The sequence below is a fragment of the Xiphophorus hellerii genome, chromosome 11 (genome assembly GCF_003331165.1).
Source record: "Xiphophorus hellerii strain 12219 chromosome 11, Xiphophorus_hellerii-4.1, whole genome shotgun sequence".
Taxonomy (NCBI): Eukaryota; Metazoa; Chordata; class Actinopteri; order Cyprinodontiformes; family Poeciliidae; genus Xiphophorus; species Xiphophorus hellerii.
In genome coordinates this window covers 28318918-28341146 of record NC_045682.1, presented here as the reverse complement: position 1 = coordinate 28341146, position 22229 = coordinate 28318918, and the positions used below count along the sequence as shown (strand labels likewise).

Here is a 22229-nt window from a genome sequence, read left to right as displayed (position 1 = left end):
GGTCCGTCTCACGACTCCGCCACGCGTAGCTGCTTTCCGATATTAATTAAACACCCTTCTGTGTCATCAGCGCGCCTCGTGAGCAGCTTGCTCTTTAATTAGACCTGACAAACGCCAGGGAGAAACACACACTTCTCCCAGGTCTGCACAGAGCAGCACAGGTGAGCCTGAGAGGATTTAGCTGATGAAGTCTGTCTTCCTTTGTTTGTGAAATTCTGTTTTATGTGTTTTAAGGGAAACCGCTGCTGATTTATGGCTTTTAGCAAAGTTGTTGCACCAAAAATTCCTGTTTTGATTTGAGAGATTAAAGTAATGAAGAACATATATACAGTACAGACCAAAAGTTTGGACACACCTTTTAATTCAATGAGTTTCCTTTATTTTCATGACTATTGACATTGTAGATTCACACTGAAGGCATCAAAACTATGAATAACATGTGGAAATATGCACTAAACAAAAAAGTGTAAAACAACTGAAAATACCCCTTATATTCTAGTTTCTTCAAAGTAGCAACCTTTTGCTGTGATTACTGCTTTGCACACACTCTGCATTTTCTTGATGAGCTTCAACAGGTAGTCACCTGAAATGGTTTCACTTCATAGGTCAACCTGCCCTGTCAGGTTAATAAGTGGGATTTATTGCCTTATAAATAGTCATGAAAATAAAGAAAACCCATTGAATTAGAAGGTGTGTCCAAACTTTTGGTCTGTACTGTATATTAAATAACACCAATACTAAATTATAGGTTACACACCCACCTACTGCGACCTGCAAATTTATTTAATATAAGCTGTAATGTATTTGATCAGGATTTGAATGGCAGACCAATTTATGCAGTGAACACATGCAGTGCTTGCATATTTCAGTTTTTGTTTTTTAATAAATTTGCTAACATTTCTATATTTCTGCTTTTTTCTGTCAAGATGGGACACTGAGTGAATATTACTGAGAAATAATATGAACTTTTTGGATTTTAGCAAATGTCCAAAAATGTATATATGGCCCCTACAGCTGCAATGAAACAAAGTGAAAAATGTCAAAAGGTTTGAATACTTGTGAAAATATTATATTATTATTCTCACTGAGATTTTTTAAAATTAGGGTACAATATTTTCAACAAATTGAAATTTCTTTAATAAAGAAAATGTTTTAAAAATATTGCAACTTTTTTGAAGTAAATAGGAAACCAAAATATCCAACATTTAGATGAAAGAAGAAAAATTAGCAGCTTAATTTGTTAAAGTTGGATTAATAAAGCAAGAAACACATTCAGCAGAATAATCCAGTTAGTCTTTTACATAAAATTCCAGTAAAGTTCAGTTTATTTTAAGATAAAAGTAGGAAAAATTTGAAGTGCATCTATTACTTATTTTTCCTTTAGGATTAATAAAATATTTTTAAATTTATTTGAACGGAATAAAAGTTTAAATTTAGATTCTGCATGAATAAAACATTTTCTCATTATGAATAGTTTTATTTTCCATACTGGTTTTCTCACTTATTCAGTTTTGAAGGTTGTGTGTGTGTGTGTGTGTGTGTGTGTGTGTGCGTGTGTGTGTGTGTGTGTGTGTGTGGGTGTGCGTGCGTGTGTGTGTGTGTGGGTGGGTGTGTGTGTGGGTGGGTGGGTGGGTGGGTGTGTGTTTACACCACTGCTTCCTTTAATAAAACCTTTTCTTAGGAATTGCCATCTTGTTATCAACACATTTCACAGCTGAGAAGGAAACTAGAAAGCTGTAATGTGTCTGGAGTCGAGTCTTAAAGGGGAAGTAACCTTCGAATAGATGTTCAGCTGGTGTAAACCTGGCAAACTGGAGTGGAAATCCTGAGTCAAACTGGGAACACTGGGAAGTTAACCTGAACAGAAACATTCAGCACTGATCAAACTCCTCTGCTTTCTCCCGGGGCTAACTAGAAACAACCAATCAGAGCCAGGAGGCGGGGCTTAATGCTGTCAATCACCTTCCATAATTGACCTATAACATGGGAAAAATGTCTTATTGTAAGTTAAATAATCTGCTAATGGAACTTTTTCATCAATATTAGAGGAATGTTAAAACAAGCTCTTATTTAATTGCTGAAAAGTTACTTGTAAATTAGTTTTGTCTCATTTCAAATGTACTAAGATATTTGTACTAGAAACTAAACCAAAAACACTTGGAAATATTTGGTGGTTTTGCAATATTAGCATCAAATTATGCACAATAAAAATTGTTTTGAAGCGATCTATTTGCATTTTGAAAATGCGGATTTATCAAAGTTGATATGTTCTTGAGGTGACAAAGTCATTTCATTTTCCCTCGACAGAAAACAAAACTTAAGCCGAGTTGACTCCTTTCTGCAGTTTGCTCCAGTTTTTGTAGCTAGACATATTTGCTGTGGGTTACAGGATTTGGCTGTCCTTCCCTTCGCCGCAGCCAAATCGCTGCAGAGCGAAGGAGGCAGCATGAAGCCCACACTGCCGATGCAGCCTCTTCATATTTCCTACACATAAACACTCGTTTGTGTTGCTGTGAACCAGACCAAAGCCAGCCATGTTTAGCTAATTGGAGACTCTACATTTGCTCCATTTGTCATGTTGTGTTTACAAGTAGTCAAAAAAGTATTGGTTTGCTTTTGAGCTGGAGGAAAGTGTGAAAAATATCCAAATTTAACCTTCGGAGTTGAGATTCCATTTATCATATTTTCTGGAGGCGCTTGTTTGGAGATGAAAAGTGAATCTTGTTTATTCGCTCAAGGATCTGAAACAGCAGCCGGGTTCAGCTGCTGAGGACTATCAAAAGGTGCTAATGTTCACAGACAGCAAACAGTGTTGACTTGTGTTCATTCAGATGGGAAGACTTTGAAAAATGCAACTTTAAAATTAACATTTGGAAATATAACAGTAAATCATGTTTAAGCTCGTAAATAAGAAGGTATTAAAGTATTATGTGTTTCCAAGCATATAGTGTCATTTTATAGCATAATAAAGTAATTCTGTTACCTTCAGTTGTTATAAAAATGCTTTATATATCAAATATGACTTAAAAGAAACTTTACTTTCTGATTTAGCGCCTTGAAATTGGGTCCCTGTCTCTTTAAAAACATGGCTCCCCTGTTAACCCTTTAATAATGTTTTACCAGCATTAAAGAGAAGCAGCTCCTATGATGAGCTCAGCACTTTCACCAGGCTTTTGCTAATTGCTGCTGGCTAGTCTGAAGGAGCCGAGAAGCTTGGAAACTGAAGCTCAGAGGAGGAGCTTTTTCCTGGAAGGCGGGGCTAAGCCCACCCAGGCGTTTTGCTCAGCTGAATGGTTGCCATGGAGATTAAAGGATTTCTCAAACATGCATGAATGAAAGCAACACTTACATCATGTTTTTTACAACATGATATAAAGCCGAAAAAGGTCGATTTTAGGTAATACTGCCCCTTTAAACGCTTTAGGAAAGCATCAGACAAGAACATTTAACATTCTGATATTCTAAATATTCTGATGTCTAGTCCAGCATGAAAAGACAAACTGCAAACAGACGTCCCTCAAATCCGTTCTGCTGGAAGGTATGTTTAATTTGAATTAGGTCATGACTTAAAAAGATAAATAAATAAATAGGTTCTGTTTTTCCACTGTGACACATTTGGAGACTATGGAGGACCAAAGGTGACGTCATTAAAAATAAAGCAGAAATATACAGTACATATACTGTTTTTCTTTTTTGTCAAAAATGTATATGTTAAAGGAAAACTCAAAAGAAAATATATAAATTTCTTGTATTATTTTTAATTTTGTCGGCTTTGGTCCTCCATAGAGACGACTTGTCACCTCCTGCTGTCTCTGCTCAGACTGACAGGCGGCGGCTAACGACCTGGAAGCGTTTTCACTCCCTCTACATTTGAATCCGAGTGCACACACACCGGAGTGTGTTGACGTGCGTTGGGATGGGTGGAGGGACGGTTTCCGTCCTGCAGAGTCCTGCTGAGCCCCAGGTCCTTCCTGCTAGACTAGTAATTAGGACAGGACATGTTGACCAGGATCACCTTCAGCTGGGACCGCTGACAGAACAAGGACAGACGAAATTATACACCTGGATGCTTCATGGGTTTTTCTCTCTCTGTTGGTTGACGACCTAAGACCTAAAGTTGTTGTTTGACCCATTTAAAGGACTAAATTAATGTCACCTTGTGCCACAGCTGACCATCGTGGAGAGTTTTCTGCACCATCTCAGCTTTTTGTGGTTGAGATAAAGCGCTGCTTTTAGAGAGCGCCAGAAATAGACCAGCAAACGATTCACAATGGAAAGACGACGGTTCGTAATTCTGTCTGCTGCAAATTTAAAATGGATTACAAAACTGATATTTTTAGACAAAAACTGACTTTATTTTCAAATAATCAACAACTTGTAACTGAAGTGGATACATGTAATCATTCACTTACAGTCTAAATAAAGTAGAACTGCAATCAGTCCACAACAGAACTCAGTACTAACTAATTACATTTACTCAATTTTAAATGTACTTTTAACTGATTTTTCACAAACGTTCATTCATAAACCAACATAAAGTGAAGTTCAAAGAAAATATCGCAGATTTTCAAAATTTGAGAAAGAAACGGTGGATATTTGTTTTCAGCCCTCCTGAGTTTATACTGTAAATAAATAAATAATAGTTTTTTTCTCAGTCAGTGTGGATATAGTAAATATATGAACATGATTTTTAAGTTTAGCTCACATTGCAACATAAATCTCTGTTTTAAGTTTCTGTTTTATTTTGAGATTTATTTTAAATCCATCATATCAACTGTGACCAGCTTCCTGGTTTAGTTGTAGTTTAATACAAACATTAAAACAGGTTTTAGCTGATAAATTATACCTAAAAATAAAATTGCTCAGCTATCTAACAAAACATTTGTCACAAGATAAAAAATTACACCCAAATGAACAGAAACTGGTAACAAGTGTGAGATCCAAACAAGCACTATGAAAAAATAACAGCTATTTGAAAAATCTCTGTTTGCCTCAGAATTTGCACAATAAGGGCAAATAAATGAACACCTGTACATTTGATTTAATAATAATTAATAATTGATTTAATAATTAAACAAGGTTTTATTTCATTAGTCATTACTTTACAAATGTTCACTTTTTAAAGTTTGCAGCACCATTTTAACGTATTTTATTGTTAAAATAGTCTGAAGCTGCCACCTGCATGTATCCGGTTCTTCATGAAGTTACTTTTATTTTAGCTGTTTGTGCACAGCGTGTCCCCAACAGCAGCTTGAATTTTACTCTGCAGCAAATCGGAAAGGAAATCTGTGAGAACGTCTCTGGTACCGAGCTGCAACTTTGTTCCAGTCTACACTGCAAAAACAGAAAATTTAACAAGTAGTTTTAGTTTCTTGTGCAAATATCTTAGTACATTGAAAATAAGACAAAACTGAATCATGAGTAACTTTACAGCAAGATAAATACTCGTGTTTTAGGTCAACAATTCCTTAATATTGATCAAAAAGTTCCACTGGCAGATTATTTCATATCGTTGCTTGGCAACCCCAGCCACGCCCAGTTCGTTGCCTGGCAACCCAGTTTTAGTTCCAGTGGCCGATTATTTCACTTGTTTTGTTATAAATGAAATAATCTAGAACTTTTCATCAATATTTAGGAATTATTTACTTACAACAAGCTCATATTTCTTGCTGAAAAATTACTTGTAAGTTAGTTTTGCCTTATTTGAAGTTTAGTAAGATATTTGCATTAGAAACTAAACAAAATTACTTGTTAAGATATTTTGTTTTTTTATTTGCAGTGAGAGATGAAAGGCAATATCCTACTAAATATTCAATCAATCAATCAAGTTTATTTGTTTGGAATATTTCAGCAGCAAGGTGGCTTAAGCTTCATTAATCATCACATCATTAAAACACAAAATTACAACGTCATAAAGAAAACCCCAGCAGTCAATAACTAAACAATCAATACGTTTTGATTTGTGCCATCACTAAAATCATACAAAATGTTGGTCAATGTTTCATTTATTATGGTTCAGAAGCAACAGAGGTCTTGATTTAAAGGAACTGGGTGTTAATGTTTGCAGTATATTAGATTTGTGGTCTGATGTTTTGTGCCTCCCTGCCGACCTTGACCTTTCCTTTGTTCTCTCTAACATACATCACAAAATAACGTTCATCTGCTTCAACATGCTTTACTTTTGTTTATATAGAGAAATACATTCCAGCTAAAGAGGCAATAAATACCCACTTCAGTAAATCACACATCAAGCAATTAAGGCGTTTGACAGCCAGCGCACCCTGTGCTGTTCCAGGTCGGCTCCTCAGGACCCCCTCCTGGCTGAGAAATGCGATTTGAGAAACATTATCTCAGTGTTTTGTCATCGATTCCCCTGACTGATCGCGGTCCCCGCTGGGCAACAGGCTCTTACTCTTGATTTATAACCAATTATGTGATGATGATCTTGTGCAGAAGGCTGTGAATGGGCTGTGGTTGGTTAGGAGAGCAGTGGGAGCAAAATGAATCACCAAACAGAGTCTGAGAACGCGCCGCAGTCGCTTTTATCTCTCTTTGTGTTCCTTATCTTCCGTCTCTTTGCTACATTTAAAACATTTTTTTATTTTTGCTGTGGTTTGTCAGGATCAGAGTGCCAAAAATATACTCAAGTAAGACTAGGAATACTTCAACATATTTTTACTCAAGAAGAAAATTATGATTATTAAGCACCAAAATGACAATAATTCATATAAGCAGTTATGAGGAAAAAACCTTAAACTGCTGCTGCACCAGTTACCCAACAGGTTGTTGCTAGGCAACCAAAGAGCAAGTTGCTAGGTAACCAAAAGAGTTGGACAAAGTATCCAAAAATTGAACTCAAGAGTTGCTGCAATACTTCAACATAATTTTACTCAAGTAAAAGTAAAAAGTTTCCGTCCAAGAAATTACTGAAGAACCAAAAACGACCAAATTATCAATCATTTAATATTTAAAAATTACATCAAAAATATCAAATTAAGTGGAAATGTTGGTATTTTAAGCAACAAAAATGAGGCAAAATAAAATTCCAAATCAGTTTCTTTCAATAAAAAACTTATAAAATTGAACAGAAGCTGCAGGTTTGTGTCTGAGTCTGAAGGATTTCTGGTTTAAACATGTTTGATTTTTATTCAGTGGGAAGAAAATCCAGAAATTTTACTCAAGTAAGAGCAGAAATACTTTATGATAAAATTACTCAAGGAAAAGTAAAAAGTGAAGGGAATGTGATTGAGTAAATGTAACTATAGTTGGAACCCATCTCTGGTCAGGATTAATTGTAATATTTTATAAAATATTTTCAGAAGCTGTTTAATCTTCCTCACTGCCAGGTGCAGAAATAAAGTCGGCAGCCTCCCATTCTGCTCTCCTGAGTTTGGCTGTTAATGAATCTCCAGCGAGTGCATCATTATTTTATCTCCGCGGCATGAAATCTCCATCCTTGATCTACTATTCATGAGAATTAATTTTAGATTAACACAAAGCTGGTTCGCTGCCTCGCTGCTTTATTGAATGGCAAATAAGTAATTGCACATAACCAACACAGAACTCCCTCGGCAACCTGCGAGCCTCGTTGATTAAGAACAAACATGTTGCTCAGTAAGGCTGGAGCGCTCAGAAGTTATTTCCTCTGGTTTAATGAGGTGACTTGTTTACAGTACTTTCATCTTCATAAGCTTTTGTTAACCTGTTGAGAGAGCGCTCGCCTCGTCTCCGACAGGTTTGATTAACAGCAAGGTGGGACTGAGTTAATATTTGCACACGCAGCTTGAATAGTCCTTCAGGGACGATCCAGCATTCATTGAACCGTGTATCAATATCCGTATCAATTAGGATATTACAGTTTCTCTGGGAAAAAAAATGAACTTTCTGCCAGATGGAGGATTATTTACTGAAAACCAAGGAGCCTTTTATCTCTGAAGCGCAGTGAGTAACAATCTCTTTTTTACTCTCGTCATTAACTGTTTCCTAAAACAGCTCTTGCTGGGAGACGAATCAACGTGTTGCTACAGTGAAACAGAAGCTAATGGCATGTGGGACATCTGATAATCTGAACATCTGGATGGGGAGAATCTGTTTTACTTTCTTCCCCACATCTTTAAAAAGCAGATTTCTTTCACAGCGTGCTGCTGTTGCAAGAGGAAAGTCAGACATGCCAATAAATTTATAAAACCTTAAAGTGGATCTATTATGCTTCCTTGAACAACTTAGGATCGGCCTATACAAAACATTCTGAGATAATGAGATTTCAGTCTGCTCAGTTCTGCTTATTTAGGGTCTCTGTCACTTTAAATCCAACATCTACACTCACGTTAAAAGACGAGCAATTATACAACTGCACATATTTGAAAAGCATTATGGAGCCTCCTGCTCAAAAAACTAGAATGCAGGATGGTGAGACAACAACTAAACTCTTGTCTTTTCCAGCAGCCATTGTACAGCAGTGGGAAAACCAGCTGAACAAACGGGCTGGAGCTCAGCTGGGGTTGCTAGGTGACTGGCGAAGCTCTATGGTGGTTTCTAGGTGATGGGCGGAGCTCTACGGTGGTTGCTAGGTGACGGGCGAAGCTCTACGGTGGTTGCTAGGTGACGGGCAGAGCTCTACTGGGGTTGCTAGGTGATGGGCGGAGCTCTACGGTGGTTGCTAGGTGACGGGCAGAGCTCTACTGGGGTTACTAGGTGATGGGCAGAGCTCTACTGGGGTTGCTAGGTGACGGCACATTGCACATCGCTTGTATCTCAGTTTTCAGGAGGTTTTTGAAACGGATCGTTTTTCAAACACCATAAAATATAAACTTATAGCTTTTGTTTTTAGAGGCAGTAGAAACTCAAATAGAAGTACAAAAATGAGCAAAATGTGAATTTTGAATAATAGATGTTTTTAATGTTTACTTTAGTAGAGATCTACCATCATCTGTTTATTCCTCTGTATTTAGTTTTGTTCTGATTACATCTGAACCAGTTTATTTGCTTGGTTTATATTGTTTTGGCTAATTTAGTAAAAATAGTTTAACTGTTCTTCCAAATATATCCTGTTGAAAAGATCATTCTACGGTTTCACAAGTAAAATAATGATTCATGAGTTTCATCCATTTAAAATATCCACAGGAGTTTCAGTGAAAATAACCTCACAATAAAATGACTTTAGATTCTAGAACATGAATCCCTGAATTAACATTTGCATGGAAATGCATTTAGATGCACAAACAATTTTATTTAGTAATAAATAAGTGGATTCAGCTGCAGAGCCTGAAGTTCCTTAACTTTGTCTCTGTGTTTCGTTATTTTCCCTGAAGTTGAATTCTGCTGTTGGACACATCAGTCCAGAAAAGTTACAATCAACTGAGGCTGGTTGTGCGTTGGACGGGTCGGTTACAGAGAGTCAGCAGCATCAGGTATTAAAACATTCCCTTTCATCAGATGAAATCTGTTTCTCCACTCCAGCATTAAGCTCCAGACTTTCCCTCTGGCCTGTGTTTCTGACACAGGAAGTTAAGTGCAGTGACAGTTTTTTTATTATTCTGGGGCTTTTATTTTAGGGAAACCCAGAGAAATTATAGGAAGATATTTCTGAGGCTCAGATAGAAGAAGTATTTTGAAGGCCTCAATGTTCACGTTTTGTATTGCTGCAGGTCAGGTTAACACGGCAGTTTGAAACATAAATAAATGAAACAATAAAACTGATCTCTATATGAGTAACAGGTTTTATTTTAATGATTTTAGATGTGAAGTTTGTCAAAATGTGTTTATTTATTTTTGAAATTTATTTTTTTTAGTTTAAAGGTCTCTAGACATTTATTGGTGTTTTACTTTCTGTTGTTGCTCTTGACAGTTGGTAGTTGCCATAGCAACCAGTAATTAGCTCCCCCCCTTTTTCTGTTGCCATCGGTAACCGTGGTATTAGGATCAGCTCTGTGTTTTCTTTACAATATTATATTTTAACACATATTTTACATACATTTGATCATGTACAAAGTTTCATGAGGAAGTTTCCTTGTTTTGTAAGTTTTCACTGTTGTCATTGTTTCATTTTACAACAGCTAACTGCTGTTAGCTGCTGCTAACTGCTGTTAGCTGCTGCTAACTGCTGTTAGCTGTTGCTAACTGCTGTTGGCTGCTGCTAACTGCTGTTAGCTGTTGCTAATTGCTGTTGGCTGCTGCTAACTGCTGATTGGAAGCTGTTGTTCTGTAGTTTATTTATTGTATTTTATTTCATGTATAGGGGCAGAAGATGTTAATCAGCAGCTTGATTTCATCTTTTGTCAGAATAAATTCAGTAAACATGAGTGTCTGTTGTGAAGTGAACCTGTGAGACCAACACAGAAGCGTTACACATGACGCCCAGGCCTGGTGTGTCTTTGAAACTTTGCTCCTTGATTCCATCAGTTTTGTCTGGTAACCAGAAGAATATCAGGATCAGACCAGATTAGTGGTCAGGTTGTAGCCTTGGCCAATGCTAGCATGGCTAACCCTCCTTGAAATTCTGCCTTCCAGGTCAGAACAGTTGAGGATTTATCGATCTCCGTCCCACATCGCTCATAATTAACTACAATCCTAGAAAAGTTGTGCAAACAACCTCTGCTGCTCTTTTCCTCTGCAGCAGGAACATTTAAACCTTTCTGCTATGAAATGATCTGTGACTTTTCATTTCAAGGTCACCTGGTACAGTTGTTTCCTTCCTGGTTTTAGGCTGCACCTGTACATGCTGTCATTGTAAAGGGCGAAGTGCCGCGCTACGGTTGGTTGCTTTTAAGCCGTTCTCTGAATTGTGACGATCCTTTTCTCTGTGTGAGGTGAAAGTGACGCTCAGGAGAACAAGGACGGTGGCCATGTTGTTAGAAAAATGTAAGCCGCACAAATCTCAACCTTTGTTGACAATTTTAATTAAAAATTAGGCATTATAAATAAATAAAATGACAAAAAGGTTAAGGTTAGATGATGATGGTTAGATAAAACGATGGTTAAAGGTGGAAAATAAAAACATTAGATTATACTTAATGTTAAAATGATAATTCAAAGCAGATAACTTTTCGGCAAAATACAGTGTAGTAATGAACTAAGATATTTGCACTATAAACTAAACCAAATTTACTTGGTAACATTTAGTTTTTTCAGTGAATCCTGCATATAGATGATTTTCTGAGTGACAAGTAGCTAAGAGGAAATTTGAACAACTCATCAAAATGTCAACATTTTGGATTTAGTACTGATTTTGTCTCTGCTTAAATACACAAGGTATTTGGTTTATTGGTGCCAATAAAAGTTAATTATTATTGTGTCAAATTGTTTGAAAATGAGAAATTAATTTATGGTACTAAATGAAAAGAAGTAGGCCTTCATTTTATTTTAATGCTGAATAAAAAAAGACATTTGATTGAATTGGTCTGTAATTGGCACATAAATCATTATTGTCATTATTTATGTGTAATCAGAAATCAAACACTCATGGCTTTATTAGTCAGAGTTAATAAAATGTAATAATCATCTGCAAAATAAATAGTCAAATAAAGGAACATGTTTCTTATTTCTTAGATCAGTTAAATAATGTCAAATATTGTTTGCATTCACACATTTCTGTCATGTTTTGCTGGAGTACAGAAAAGATGATGGCAACTTTCAGTTTTATCTCAAATATCCATACATACAGCCACAAACTTTATTTATTGGAATATTTTCTATATGTTAGACCAACAGAAAAGAAGTCACTTCATTCATAAATAATAAAAGTCAAAGTAATTTAGTGTAATTTAAGGATTCACTGACTCTCCAGCCTGAAAACCTGCATTTCACTTCCTGCTGATACATATGGATTACAAAAACCGACATTAAAAATAAAAGTAGAAATATATGAGCTTTTTTCAAGACAATAATTCCTTATTGGTTTAAAAGTTTTAGTTCCACTGGAAGATTATTTCAGTTATGTGAAAATGCCTTAATATAATGAAACAACTGGAACTTTTTCATCAATATTAAAGAATTAAAACAAACTCCTACATCTTCCTGAAAATAACTTGTGAGTCAGTTTTGTCTTATTTCAAGTGCACTAAGATATTTGCATTAGAAACTAAATTAAAACACTTGGTGAGGTTTTGTGTTTTTGCAGTGTAGATTTTTTAACTATGATGTCACAGTATTTGCTGCAGAAGTCCTAATCAAAGTCATGGACTAGTTTCACGAATCCACCTTTTTATTTTTTTCAACAAATTAGTATTTTAAGTTCAAGAAAACCAGAGCAACAAATGGAAAAGTCAGAATGTTTTCAGCAGGATCATCACTTCAACAGCTTCTTCCTGAAAAGTTATTTGTACTTCAGTTTTACTTCAAATGTTAGAAAAATTATCTAAGTTCATTTACTTGTGAGTTTATTTGAAAGGTTATGTTTTCATATTATTATTTTGTGTGTTGTTTACTTGACTCCTTTCCTTCTGTGAAACACTATTAACCATTTTTAGGATGTTTGCATGGAGGCCAGAGACGTTTGCACATTCCTGTGTTATCAGCTTTCTGTGGGGCTGATTGGTTGTGGTCAGCCCCATGCCCTTTTAAGGGCATGTCCACAGAAGGTTCCAGAACACCCCGTAGCAAAGGTCATTGGTCAAATTCTTTGTGTGACTATGTGAAAAAGCCCAACCTCCTTCCTTATATTTTCTAATAAAGCCAAATGCAGAGAAAGATCTGCCAGAGTTGATCCCAGACAGTGTTTGACGGCGGCTTTCCGTGTCTCGGGTCCACTCTCCTGTTCTGCAGAAAAGTAAATTGTGTCTCTGGTTGATTCTTTGCAGGTTAGGAATTAAAATAAACCTATCATCAAGATTCTGAGCCGTTGGCTCTGGAAACTGGACCAAAATGACTCGGTAAGACTTTGTGTTTTTGCAGTGTTGTAGGAAATAGTGAAAACTGAACCGATTGAGAAATTTGACCCAAACAGAATGTAAGTTTGATGCTGTAACTTTTATGCATAATTTAGAGTAATAGTCTTGATACTTTTCCTTTTCATGTCTTAGTTTTTACACATTATTACCTTGAGCTCATTTTCTGTAATCTGACGTTTTATTTTTTTAAATTGTCTTTGTTTTTTTCTCTTCTCTCTGTTTGCTGGTCAGAGCTTTCTGTGTCGTTTCTCCCTTCATCTCTTCCTCAGTTGCTCTTCATCTACTAATCAAACCTCCCAGTAGTTTCTCTGGTTTCATCCCAGTTCGCTGCTGTTTCCTTGTTGGTTTTTTTCTCCTGCTGAACTGTAACTTCCTCCATCTGCTGTTTGCTGCTAACTTGAACTTTAATTATTATCCTAAATGAATTTTGAAATTCATTGCTGACCAGTGGAAAATGCAAAGTATTTACTTTAGTTTGAATAACTTCCTGCAGTTACACATGTCTAGATTGCTACTATATAAACTAAAATGTATTTTATTTAAGCCTATAGTAACAACATAATGCAGGTAAAGTTTAAACATTATTTCTTAAAGCCTGTGTTGCTGGTTTTTCTCCCCACAGTGGATGTTGCAGCAAACTTTTTGTTTTGTAAGGAACATTTTATGCTGCTAGATTGAGTTTTTTTAAAGTTTGGGACATAAAATATAGGAAAAATTGTGTTAAATAGCTAAATTGGTTTATACTGTCATTTTACTCCAGATGGAGGCAGATATTTTCTGCTGAAAAAAACTGACTGTAAACCCAAATAGTGTGGCTATTATTGTTATTTTAAATCTTTCTATTCTTCTTGGGGTAAACTCTGTTCATTTTTTCATCTTTTCTAAACTGAAAGAGACGCGTTAAACACTTGACACAACTCCCAGCCTGCCTGTTAATCAATTCATGAATCATGTCTGACCTTTTGGCTGATTACATGATTTTGTGCAGAGAGTAAAACCTGAAGGAGATAATTATTTTCCTGTTAAAATTGAAAAAGAAAATTATTTTCTTATATTTATGAGACATTTGGAGACTACATTAGAACTCAAATACTTAAACAAACTGATTTTTACCATTGTTTCCATTGATCATATCATTTCCCAAGTTGGAATTAGGAAAAAAACTCATTAAATGAAAAACTCACATTTTTTGATAAAGTTTTTTTTTCCGGTTGTATAAAAATTTATTTATTTTGCAAAAATGCAAAGGAAACGTTTTTGCATCACATAAGTCACATGATCAACAGCCGGATGTTACTACTGGTGGAAGCGACAAAGAAGACGACAGGAAGTGGCAGGATGATGATGATGATGATGATGATGATGATGATGATGATGATGATGATGGCACAACGTGTTTTTTATTGATTTATCATGTGAACAAACTCTTTCACATGAGATTTTTAATTGTTTAATTATATTTACGTTTTATTTCTTTGGACATTAGCAGAATATTGACGAAGATTTACACACATTTGTGATGGAAACGCAGTTACAGTTTCTGATAAATCAGATTAATTGTTCAGGACAGAAGTACGCCTCTTGCAATAAAGAATTAATTAATTACTTATTGCAAGTAACTAATTTATTAAAACAAACTAATTGAGTTTTAATAAGTTAAAACAAACTCTAATTTTTCCATCTGCCTGATTTGTTGTTTTTCTCTCTGGATGATCAAAGTCTTCAGTTTGGTGTTTTGGTCTCAACCAGCATTTTTTCTGAAGGATAAGAAAATTCATAATTTATTTGTTTTCTGTTTTTGTTTGTTTGTTTATTTATTTTGGATATTTAAAATGTCTTCCACTTCCAGTGTTAAATGTTCATTAGAATTTAAAGTTCATTTGAGAATGAGTTATTGCTTTATTATTATTCCATTACCATTATGTTACTTGAAAATGGTCTCTAACCAAAAATATAATATTGCAATAACTTCTGGGAGAATTGAACAAAATGTGTTCCTGTGACAGGCCTAAACATCCTGCTCGATATGAAAAGTTGCTCTTTTGAACAGAAAACCCAATCAGGACCCTGGAAGTAACTGTGTTGGCCTACAAATACAGAAAAATATCAGAAAATGAAGAGTGTAGCACAGTGTGTAAATCCATCAGAATGAATCAAAATGTGTTAAAGTGAAAAGGTTGTTTGTTTTTTATTGGTTTTGTGAATCAAAGCTCAACCTGAGCCAGAAGGACAGGAAGGAATCGGGAAGATAAAAGCTCAGAAGCATGAAACGTCGTCTGTTAAACAGGTGGAGGCGGCGCGACGGCGCCGACATGCTTGGCTGCCGGAGGATTTGGGTCACCTGTGTTTATTGACAACATGACAAAGACGGAAGCAGTCGGATGAATTCTGACGCGTTGAGGGAAATGCTGTCCGCTCCGTTTGTAGCAAATTCACAGCAAACATCTGGGAAGAGAAACGAGGAACGAAAGGAAAATCCTCCAAGATTAGAGCTTCACTTCACTTTAACATCCAGATTCACCTGCAGCTGTTTTCACTGAAATACTGTCAGTTAATATCATCAGCACACACATGTGACTATAATTATATGCAATGTGCAGATGTGGACAAAGTGCCCAAAAACATTATTGAAGTAGCAGTAGAGCTACTGCAACATATTTTTACTCAAGTAAAAAGTGCAGCATAGTAAAAATCCCCCAGAAGGAGATTTCTCCAAAAACAGAAATCTGAGTAACTGAGTAAATGTAACTAAACTCTGGCAATGTGTCAACATATTAAATGTTTTTCTGTGCTTGTCATCATCTATCAGTTTTATGGTTTTAATGGAGGATCTGTATGATAACCTGGTATAAAACATCCCAATTATTGGCCTTAAGAACCTTAGAGATTATTAAAGTAACAGGTTTGTTGATTCTTTTTATTTTTTGGGCTTATTATTTTCCATTTTTTAAGTCCATGAAAGTTATTTATTCTCAGTTGTTGACGCTGAAGCTTGTTGCTGAAATTTGCTTTGCAAATAAACTTGATTGATGTTTAGTTTATTCCCAGGAACAAAAATTAGAATTTTCCTCCACAAATTTTACTGCATTTAGCAAAATATAATGGATGGGTATAACCAAGTTTGTTTTTGAGTAAAACTAGATGTTTGTGAATTACGTGATAAAAATAAAAGCAAAAAACAACTAAAAAAAGTTAGCATTTTTCTTTGTAATAAATTAGAAAAACATTCTTTGTGTTATCAATATTTTCAGTTTTAGGAAATGTTGCCACTTTAAATCTCATCCTAAGAAAATTCAAAAATTATCGGAGAGCCACGTTTGGATTGCAAAATTCATCCAAGGGGCCACAGATGGCCCCAGGGCCACAGTTTGGACACCTCTGCAGTAAAATAACTTTACACAAAGAAACAAGTGCAGTGAATTTTCTTCTTCTATGAACTTGTTCTAATAATAGGCAGGCGACTCAGATCCAAATCCTTTCTGAAGTGTGTCATTGTTAGCCGCCTTCGCTTTCATAGACAGATGGTCAACAAAACCAATTAACCTTTTTCTTTCTTCCTCCAGTCTCTCATCTGCTCCCCGCTCTCCGCGCCTTTCGGGTCGGCCCGTCGGGGAAGACGTTGGCCCACCTGGATGTTCTCATCAGGAGCGCAGACGACTGGAAGCTGAGCTGGACTTTCAGAGGCGAGGCCGGTTCCTCCGTGTCCTTCAGCCGCAGCTGAATCCTCGGACAAATAAGAGTCAAATGGACGTAAACAAGAACAAAATGCAGCCATGTTGTCTTTAAAATCACATTCAGTGAATCAACAGTGAATAAAAAATGACTTTAAGATTTTCAAATATAAAACAAACTGCTGATACAATGTACTGAAATTTACTTGGGCTTAAATATCCAAATCAAATTTGCTGTAATGTTATGCTATAATATGATTTTATGTTAAAGGAGAACTATAGAGATAAAACAATAAATTAAAGCAATTTGCTAAATTTATCTATTTTATTTACATATAACTAGCGGAAAATTCATTGTAAAAGAAATATATGTCTGTCTCAGGAAAGACTTGGAATATAGTTAGTTACATATAATAAGAATATTTTCAGTCTAGAGCATTTTACCACTTAAGTCTTTAAAGAGGACAGGAAATAGATTGAAAGACACAAACAATTCAATTTGTCTTTTAAATATGAAAATAAACATTTTATTGTCTGAATTGCAAAAACAGCATTTAGGTCATTTGAACCAATCTGACCAAACAGGCGCGAGACCAGCTCTGGTTGCTAGGTAACGGGCGGAACTCTGCTGGGGTTGCTAGGTAACGGGGCAGTGCCTGCTTACTGGTGACGTTACATTCCAGAGGATTTTTCAAACCGTTTATTTTCCAGGCAGCAAGAAACATACATTTACTACTAATAAACGGCTGCCTGTGTGTTTTTTATTAATATTTTAAGTTTATTTTTAAAGTTTTTAGAAGCAGTAGAGGCTCAAGTGGAAGTAAAAACCATGCAAAACTTGAATTTTGCATAATATTTCTCCTTTGCCTTAGTAAGGCATCATGTTGGCCTTTTGGGGAAATATTTCAGCTACAGTTTCTTCACCATCTGTTCAAACACTTTATTTATTCAGTCAGGAATTATTTTAAATCTTTGAACCTTCATATCTGCAAGGTGATGAATCTTAATTTTCCCCTCAAACCAACTTTTCAGATTTTATTTTTTCGTTTTAGCAGGTCTGACTTTTCTCTTGACTATGTAAAGCAGGCAGAATCAGTCTGAGCTGAGCTGCGTGTTGACATTGTGCGCTGGCGCCATGGAAACAATACCCACAGAAAGTCAATTAGTGGCTTTGTCATGAATGACACATGGGCTTGTTTGCTCAATTAAGGATTTGCAAAGAGAACAAAATCTCTTCCTTACGAGCAGAAAATCTTTGCCTAAATAGACGAGTTCAGTTTCTGAGGGGAATATTTTTGCCTGTTTGGACCAATTTGGCAGATTCACAGTTTAATTAACGTTTGGGTCATAAAAACACATTATGTGCTTTTATTTAAGCTGCTTTATTCAAAAATGCTTTATTTACCCCAAAGGAAAGTTAAATGTTGTAACTAATATCATCTGTGCATCTCCAGCCTCGTCTCTGCTGTAGACATGATAGCAGCTCCATTTCTGGGCAGCAGACATGATATTTTGTAATTAAAAGAAAAATCATAACAGTCTGTTTTGTAAGTAACGTTCAGATTGAAAACCTCTTCAGCAGTTTCTGGAATAAACTTTTATTCCTGTAATGTTTGTTTATGTTCAATGCAATCAGGAATGTTTGAAGAAGATAACTCACTTTTTAAAGGTCATTTTAAATGTCTGACATCAGATCTACTTTTTTATAGAAGAAAAATAAAATCTGCTCTATGTTTGTGTTGGGGGGGAGGGGGGGGGCAGTCCTCTCTTTTCCAGGTTTAATTTGTTTTCCATCAGCTTGGCTTGGACATAATCCTGCTACTACTGCAGGTTTGACTAAATAGATACAAAACGTCGAACAAGAGCAGCAGAATAAAAACTGGAACTGAATGTCTTAGTGAAATGTTTTTCTGTTTGTTCCAGGGCAGTCAGAGACTTTTTATGATTGTTCTTCACATCTTTCGGTCTGTGTGTGCGGAGACGGAGGGACAGACCTGAGTGATGGCAGCTGGCGCAGGTGGGTACCGCTTCCTTTTTCTCTGGCAGAGAAATAAAGTTGAGAAGAGAGATGACAGCATCAGCTTAATGTGTTTTCGCTGTCAGGAGCGCACCTACTCACAATGCTGAGGCTGTTGGCAAACCTAGACACACTCACACCACCTGTGACTCTCTCTCTTACACACACACACACACACCCCCATCACCCACACACACACCCACACACCCCATCACACACACACCCACGCACACACACACACCCACACACACCCCATCACACACACACACACGAAGCAGAAAAGGAAACCAAGATGAGAAGATGCAGAACAGCAGCTGATGGTGAACAGGAGTCACCGGGTTTGTTGACATGACCTTCAACAGATCATGTTGAAGGTCATGTCAAGACCTTCAACATGAGTCAGATCATTTTCAGATCATTTCTAAGTTTTACAGAGAATTTGCTTCTGTTCTCTAAAATGAAAAGATGCAAAATAATATTTTGGATTAAAGTGCAAGTAGACACTTTTTTTTTTTTTAAGTTTATCTGTTTGAACTAAACCATAAAAAAGATGATTATTACCTAAAATCTGATCTGGTTTGGCCCACAGCCAGCAGAACAGCAAAAGCTGCAAAAATACAAAATATTCCAAAGTATATTTGGTTTAGTTTCTAGTAAAAATGTCTTTCTACACTCAAAATAAGACAAAACTAATAAGTAACTGTTCAGTAATATATATGAGTTTGTTTTAAGTCAATAATTCTTTAACATTGATGAGAGTTCTGGTTCCATTGGCAGATTATGCCACAAAAAGAACTGTGCCGTTACCTAGCAACCCCAGCCAAGCTCAGCCTGTTACCTAGCAACCCAGGTCTAGTTCCATTGGCGGATTATTTCACTGGTAACATGGGAAAATGTCTTGTTATAAGTAAAAATAATCTGCCAATGGAACTAGAACGTTTTTTGCAAAGTTGCTTAAAAGTTTCTTGTAAGTTAGTTTAATTTTATTTCAAGTGTACGGAAATATTTGAATTAAAAACTAAACCAAAATTACTTTGTGAGAGTTTGAGTTTTTACAGTGCAATTTAGAAATAGCAGTTGAGCTAAAAGATCTACAGTAAAATTATAAAATACTTTGCAGTTAAAGTGTTTATTTATTAATATTTTAATACTTTGTTAAAGGGTTTTAACAATACATTCCTGCACTCTTTAAGAACATCCAGGATCTTTGATATGAAAATGAAAATGAATCGTTTCTGTTTGTTAGACAAGCCATCATCACTTCATCAGTGATCAGCAGCTGTTCCTGCTGTCAGAATCCATCAAAGCTGCAGAGAAAAACAAAGGAATAATTCGATACTTTGAGACGTTGGAGGTAACATGAACGCTGCACCTCGGCAGAACCAGCAGCTTCTGGTTGGCAGATCTGGATCTGAGCGCCTGCACTGGCTGCCAGGGAAGATCTGTGTGTGTGTGTGTGTGTGTGTGTGTGTGGGGGTGTGTGTGTGTGTGTGTGTGTGTGTGTCAGAGAGGCAGTAGGTCTGTGTATATGTACCTGTTTGCATCAGTGGCGGGGAGACGGAACGAAAGCCTTGTTTTTCTGCCAAACATATTTTGTTTCCTGTTCTGTTTGCCTGCGTCTTCCTGGGGTTTCTTAGAAATGACATAACGTAGTTTAGACACGTATCGGAGTAACTTTTGGTTAAAAGGAAAAAAGTTTACCTGCGTGAATAGTTTTTTTTTGTTTGTTCGTACCACTCCCCCCCTGAATGCCTTTGTTCATCTTGTGTCTTCAACTCAGTTTTTTGCCAAAACACAATTTTGTTTGGTTTCCCTCCTAAATCTGACCCACATAGTCCTGAGTTTGGCATCAACTTATGGATCAACAAGACACATTAACAAATGTTTACATTTATTGACAAAATCATACATCTTCCTATAATGAAAAAGAAAAACAAAACATGTATATTTCTGCTTTTATTCTTAATTATGTCAGTTTTGGTCCTCCATAGAAACTAGTTAATGGAGAAACAAATTCAAACGAAGCAAATATGTTTTTGGAGATTATGTTTCCCCAGAAGCTTAAATAAGTGAGGTTAGAATTTATTTCTATAATCTAACACCGACTTTAATCGACGTTAAATAAAAGACTCACATCTGTAATCTCTGAGCTGCAGCAGAACCGGATCGGAGAACCTTTGAGTCGATCCGTCGTCTCTCCGTTCCCATCAGCTGGAGGGAAAGTCTGGCTCTGCGGCGGAGCGGCTCGTTCTGCCAAAGGTCACTTCGCCTGGCAGCCTGTCAGTCCTGGCAGACGCTGCAGACGGTTTGGATCGCTCACAGAACCGGGGAGAAACCAGAGAAAGGAGAGCAGGGAAACGGGAAGCTAAGCTCATATCAAATAAAAACAAAACAAATATTTCTACAGAAATAAAAGAGTGAAGTGCAGACTTCATCTGTTACTGTTACCAATTTACCTGCATGACAAATTGGCCCAGAAATTATTGTGATAAACGATAATATTATTGTTTTGAGACGATTTTAAAGTAATATGATAGTAATTCCATAATAATTCAAGAACACATTCTGAAAGACCAATAAACACTGGAAGACATTTTAAATATTCAAAATAAATAAGACAACAGAAACAACAAATAAAATGAATTATGAAAATTATCCTTTTATCTGAGACCAAACAACAAACTGAAGACTTTTATCATCCAGTTTGTGGCAGAAAGAGAAAAACTATGAATCATGTAAATGGAAATTATTTAGTTTTTTATTATTATTATTTATCAAGGATTAATTGATTTATTGCTTATTGTGACAGACCTGGTTGTTGGACCATTAATACTTGAGACATGAACAACTTCTAGTGTTGTCACAAAATAAATATAGACACAAAGAAAAATACTTGATGCCTGATTGATTTCGCTGTAACAGTTTTTGAAGTTTTTTCTAAGAGCAAAAAATCTGATTAACTTCTTAAAATCAGAGCAGAACTAATTTAGCTCTCACTTTGAGCAAATCATTAAAAAAATTATTTCCTTGTTTGATAAAAAGGTAGACAGGATTAATTATGATAAGTATATTAACACTTATCATAATTAATATACTTTCCTATGCAATTCTTCTTGATTCTCATCTCCCTTCAGCTCTCTGTCTGGGATTCCTCCCATTCAGTTGGATTTCTCCAGTAGAATTTCAATCAGCGACCAGAAGAAGTTGTGAAGTTGGACATTTCTGAGCTCATTCAAAAACTTTTGAAAACTGTTTTCAACTGTTTTCAACTTTATGGGATCAGAAAGTTTCCAAGTTTTTTTTTTTTAAAATTTTTGAGACTGATCTCAAAATTTCAGATTTTTTTTTTTTTTTTTTTTACAAATTTACAACTTATTGAACTGAGAAATTTTCTTTTCTATTTTACTATAACATTTCTGAGACTAATCTCTGAACCTTTCTGAGTCTTTTGCAGAAATGTACGTTTTTATCTACAACATGCCGACGCTTCTCAAATATATGTAACAAGACAAGAGATTTATGAAACCCTTAACTTTTACTAAACTATTTGTTTTTAGCATCATTTCTGCTGTTTCTGTAAACCTGAGTAATACATTTGAGGATATTGGTATCATACTTTCTTCCTAATATTAATTTCTAATCTCTAAATCTGAA

The 22229-nt window shown here is 35.9% G+C and overlaps 2 long non-coding RNA genes across 2 annotated transcripts; one reads left to right on the top strand and one right to left on the bottom strand.

Annotated features, from left to right (window-relative positions):
* Positions 1 to 8485: 8485 nt before the first annotated feature.
* Positions 8486 to 17272, top strand: LOC116728011 (uncharacterized). Its single transcript, XR_004340923.1, has 2 exons — positions 8486 to 8725; positions 17169 to 17272. It is a non-coding gene; the product is annotated as an uncharacterized LOC116728011 (long non-coding RNA).
* LOC116728010 (uncharacterized) lies at positions 12702 to 21257 on the bottom strand. The gene is made up of 4 exons (XR_004340922.1): positions 21247 to 21257; positions 21136 to 21140; positions 16892 to 16897; positions 12702 to 12816 (listed from the first exon to the last, which is right to left on the bottom strand). It is a non-coding gene; the product is annotated as an uncharacterized LOC116728010 (long non-coding RNA).
* Positions 21258 to 22229: the final 972 nt, after the last annotated feature.